Source organism: Arachis duranensis, chromosome 9, assembly GCF_000817695.3.
Source record: "Arachis duranensis cultivar V14167 chromosome 9, aradu.V14167.gnm2.J7QH, whole genome shotgun sequence".
Taxonomy (NCBI): Eukaryota; Viridiplantae; Streptophyta; class Magnoliopsida; order Fabales; family Fabaceae; genus Arachis; species Arachis duranensis.
This window is the reverse complement of record NC_029780.3, coordinates 82149829-82154790: the sequence shown is the minus strand read 5'-3', so window position 1 is coordinate 82154790 and position 4962 is coordinate 82149829.

Below are 4962 nucleotides of genomic sequence, written 5' to 3'. Positions count from 1 at the left end.
TGAAAAGCATAGAAAAATAGGTATATGATGACATGTCATCAAATCCCAATGAGGAAGACCTCATGGGACGTCTTTCAGGCAAGAAGGAGTCCCCTATTGAGGACCTAAAGGAAGCTGAGGCTCATATAGAGACCATAGAGATTCCATTAAACCTCCTTCTGCCATTCATGAGCTCTAAAGACTATTCTTCCTCTGAAGAGGATGAAGATGTAACTAGAGAGCAAGTTGCTCAATATCTAGGGGCTATCATGAAGCTGAATGCCAAGTTGTTTGATAATGAGACTTGGGAAGGTGAACCTCTGATAAACCCATATTTATGATATATTTTGTGCTAAATTTAAGTGAATTATTCAATCCTTCACCCACTTATTCATGTGAAATTGCATGGTTTTACTTTCCCTTCCTTATTACGTGAAGCATGTAAAAAACATGTTTCCTAGGCTTTAAAAATATTAATTTTAATTACCTTTTATTGCCATTCAATGCCGTGACTTGTGTGTTAAGTATTTTCAGATCTTCTAAGGCAGGATTGATTTAAAGGATGGAAAGGAGACATACAAAAATGGAAGGAAAGCGCAAAATGAAGTTTTTGAAGAAACTGGCAGTGACGCGAATACATGGACGACGCGGTCGCATGCCAGTCCGAAATGGCAGTGACGCGACCACGTGATTGATGCGATCACGTGCCATAAGCGAAACGCATATGATGCGGACACATGACTGAAGCGACCGCGTGACAAGGAAAACTCCAAATGATGCGACCGCGTGACCCACGCGGACGCGTGACAGAGGCCACTTACCAGAAATTACAGATCTTGTTTCCAGCAGTTTTTGGGCTCTTTTTGGCCCAGATCCAAGCCCAGAGAACACAGACCAAGGGCTGTAAAGTGAAGGAATAAAGTGAACAATGGGGAGCGAATTTTCAGAAAGCACTTTTCATAGTTTAGATGTAGTTTTCAGTGAGGGAGGTTCTCTCTTCTCTCTTAGGATTAGGATTAGGATTTTTAGAAATTAGGAATTTTTATTATTATTTCAACTCCCAATTTTTCTTCTTCATCACAAGTTCAATATTCCTTTTACTTTTTATTTCTCTTTTACTTTCAGATATTTTGATGCTTGTATTACTTATGTTGCCTATTTGGCTTATGAACTTTTCCATGTTAGATTTGACTGCTTTTATTAATGCAATTGAGGTATTTCAGATTTATGACTGCTGTCTTTTATTTATATAAATAATTTAGATTTTTCTCCTTTTGGTCTTGGTTAAGAAATTAGTAACTCAGGAGTTATTAGACTCAACGTGATCGATAATCGCTATCTTTGCTAATTAGCTTGAATTTCTATAATCCCAATCTTTTTCTAGAAATTAACTAGGATTTGAAGATCAAACTAATTAGTCACCTGACCTTCCCTTGCACTAGCAAAGGTTAACTAAGTGGAATTAAGATTCAATTTTCATCATCATTGATAAGGATAACTAGGATATGACTTCCAATTTCTCATACCTTGCCAAAAGTTTATTTTACAGTTATTTATTTGTTTTAGCTGCCATTTAAATTACTTGTTCCTCATCTTTAAAAACCCCGATTTACAATCTTCATAACCAATAATAAGAACATACCTCCCTGCAATTCCTTGAGAAGATGACCCGAGGTTTAAATACTTCGGTTATCAATTTATTTAAGGGTTTGTTACTTGTGACAACCAAAACGTTTGTACGAAGGGATTTTCTGTTGGTTTAGAATCTATACTCACAACATGACTATATTTTTATAAAATTCTTTACTAGCAAAAATCCTAACGTCAACCTCCCTTGCTCATTGGTGAACTAGATACATGGGTTCAGCAAACTTTACCTCAAAAGAAATAAGATCCTGGTAAATTCGTAATACCCTGCACCATAGGCACCATGATCTTTGAAAAAGCTCTGTGTGACTTCATAAATCTTATGCCACTCTCTGTAATGGAGAAGCTGGGGATCATTGAGGTACAGACTGCCATATTTTCATTGCAAATGGCAGACAAGTCAGTAAGACAAGTTTATGGATTGGTAGAGGACGTGTTGGTAAAGGTTGAAGGCCTTTACATCCCTATTGATTTCATAATCTTAGACACTAGGAAGGAGGAGGATGAATGCATCATCCTTGGAAGACCTTTCCTAGCCATAGCAGGAGCTGTGATAGATGTTAACAGAGGAGAATTTGTCCTTCAATTGAATGGGGACTACCTTGTGTTTAAGGCTCAAGGATCTTCTTCTTTAACCATGGAGAGGAAGCATGAAAAGCTTCTCTCAGTACAGAGTCAAACAAAGCCCCCACAATCAAACTCTAAGTTTGGTGTTGGGAGGCCACAACCAAACTCTAAGTTTGGTGTTGACTCCCCACATCCAAACTTTAAGTTTGGTGTTGGAAGTCTACAACATTGACCTGATCACTTGTGTGGCTCCATCATAGCCCACTGTCAAGCTATTGACATTAAAAAAAGTGCTTATTGGGAGGCAACCCAATTTTTATTTATCTAATTTTATTTTATTTTTATTGTTCTTTTATGTTTTATTAGGTTCATGATCATGTGGATTCACGAAAAAAATACTAAAATTAAAAACAGAATCAAAAACAGCAGAAGAAAAATCCCACCCTGGAGGAAGGACTTACTGGCGTTTAAATGCCAGTAAAAAGCATCTGGCTAGTGTTCAACACCAGAACAGAGCATGAATCTGGCGTTGAACGCCAGAAACAAGCAACATCCTGGCATTCAAACGCCAAGAATATACCATGAGGAGAGCTGGCGTTGAACGCCAGAAACAAGCATGGAACTGGCGTTCAACGCCAGAAACATGCTGCAATTGGGCATTTAATGCCCAAAATAAGCATCACTTCGGCGTTTAAACGCCAGGATTATATGCAAAGGCGTTTTACATGCCTAATTGGTGCAGGGATGTAAATCCTTGACACCTCAGGATCTGTGGACCCCATGGTGCACGAAATTATGATCATCAACAATGGCGCCAAAAACTTGGTAGCGCTCTCAAACGTGAATCACACTTAGTCACAACTCCGCACAACTAACCAGCAAGTGCACTGGGTCTTCCAAGTAATACCTTACGTGAGTAAGGGTCGATCCCACGGAGATTGTTGGTATGAAGCAAGCTATGGTCATCTTGTAAATCTCAGTTAGGCGGATAATAAATGTTATGGAGTTTTCGAATAATAAATAAAGTAGAAAATAAAGATAGAGTTACTCATGTAATTTAAAGGTGGGAATTTCAGATAAGTGCATGGAGATGCTGTGTCCTTTTTGAATCTCTGCTTTCCTACTGCTTTCATCCAATCCTTCTTACTCCTTTCCATGGCAAGCTATATGTAGGGCATCACCATTGTCAATGGTTACATCCCATCCTCTCAGTGAAAAAGGTCCAAATGCTCTGCCACGGCACGGCTAATCATTTGTTGGTTCTCGATCATGTTGGAATAGAATCCCTTGATTCTTTTGCGTTTGTCATCACGCCCAACAATCGCGAGTTTGAAGCTCGTCACAGTCATTCAATTTCTGAATCCTACTCGGAATACCATAGACAAGGTTTAGACTTTCCGGATTCTCATGAATGCTGCCATTAATCTAGCTTATACCACGAAGATTCTGATTAAGGAATCCAAGAGATATACGCCCGGTCTAAGGTAGAACGGAAGTGGTTGTTAGTCACGCGTTCATCGGTGAGAATGATGATGAGTGTCACGGATAATCACATTTATCATGTTGAAGTGCAACGAATATCTTAGAATAAGAACAAGCGGAATTGAATAGAAAATAGTAGTAATTGCATTGAAACTTGAGGTACAGCAGAGCTCTACACCCTTAATCTATGGTGTGTAGAAACTCCACCATTGAAAATACATAAGTGATGAAGGTTCAGGCATGGCCGAATGGCCAGCCCCAAAAACATGATCACAGGATCAAAAATACAATTCAGGATCCAGGATCGGTTAAAAGACCAGACAATCAAAAGACACTGAATACAATAGTAAAAAGTCCTATTTATACTAGACTAGCTACTAGGATTTACAGAAGTAAGTAATTGATGCAGAAATCCACTTCCAGGGCCCACTTGGTGTGTGCTTGGGCTGAGCTTGAACTTTACATGAGCTGAGGCTTCTTTTGGAGTTGAACGCCAAGTTGTAACGTGTTTTTGGCGTTCAACACTGGTTCGTGATGTGTTTTGAGCGCAAGTTTACGTCATCTAATCACGAATAAAGTATGAAGTATTATATATTGCTGGAAAGTTCTAGATGTGTACTTTCCATCGCCGTTGCGAGCGCTCCATTTCAAGTTCTGTAGCTCCAGAAAATTTATTTCAAGTGCAGGGAGGTCAGAATCCAACAACATCAGCAGTCCTTTGTCATCCTTTTATTAGAGTTTTGCTCAGGTCCCTCAATTTCAGCCAGAAATTACCTGAAATCACAGAAAAACACACAAACTCATAGTAAAGTCCAGAAATGTGAATTTAGCATAAAAACTAATGAAAACATCCCTAAAAGTAGCTAGATTATACTAAAAACTATCTAAAAACAATGCCAAAAAGCGTATAAATTATCCGCTCATCACAACACCAAACTTAAATTGTTGCTTGTCCCCAAGCAACTGAAAATCAATTAGGATAAAAAGAAGAGAATCTACTATAAATTCCAAAATATCAATGAATATTAATTCTAATTAGATGAGCGGGACTTGTAGCTTTTTGCTTCTGAATAGTTTTGGCATCTCACTTTCTCCTTTGCAGTTTAGAATGATTGGCATCTATAGGAACTTAGAATTTCAGATAGTGTTATTGATTCTCCTAGTTAAGTTTGTTGATTCTTGAACACAGCTACTTTTATGAGTCTTGGCCGTGGCCCTAAGCATTTTGTTTTCCAGTATTACCACCAGATACATAAATGCCACAGACACATAGCTGGGTGAACCTTT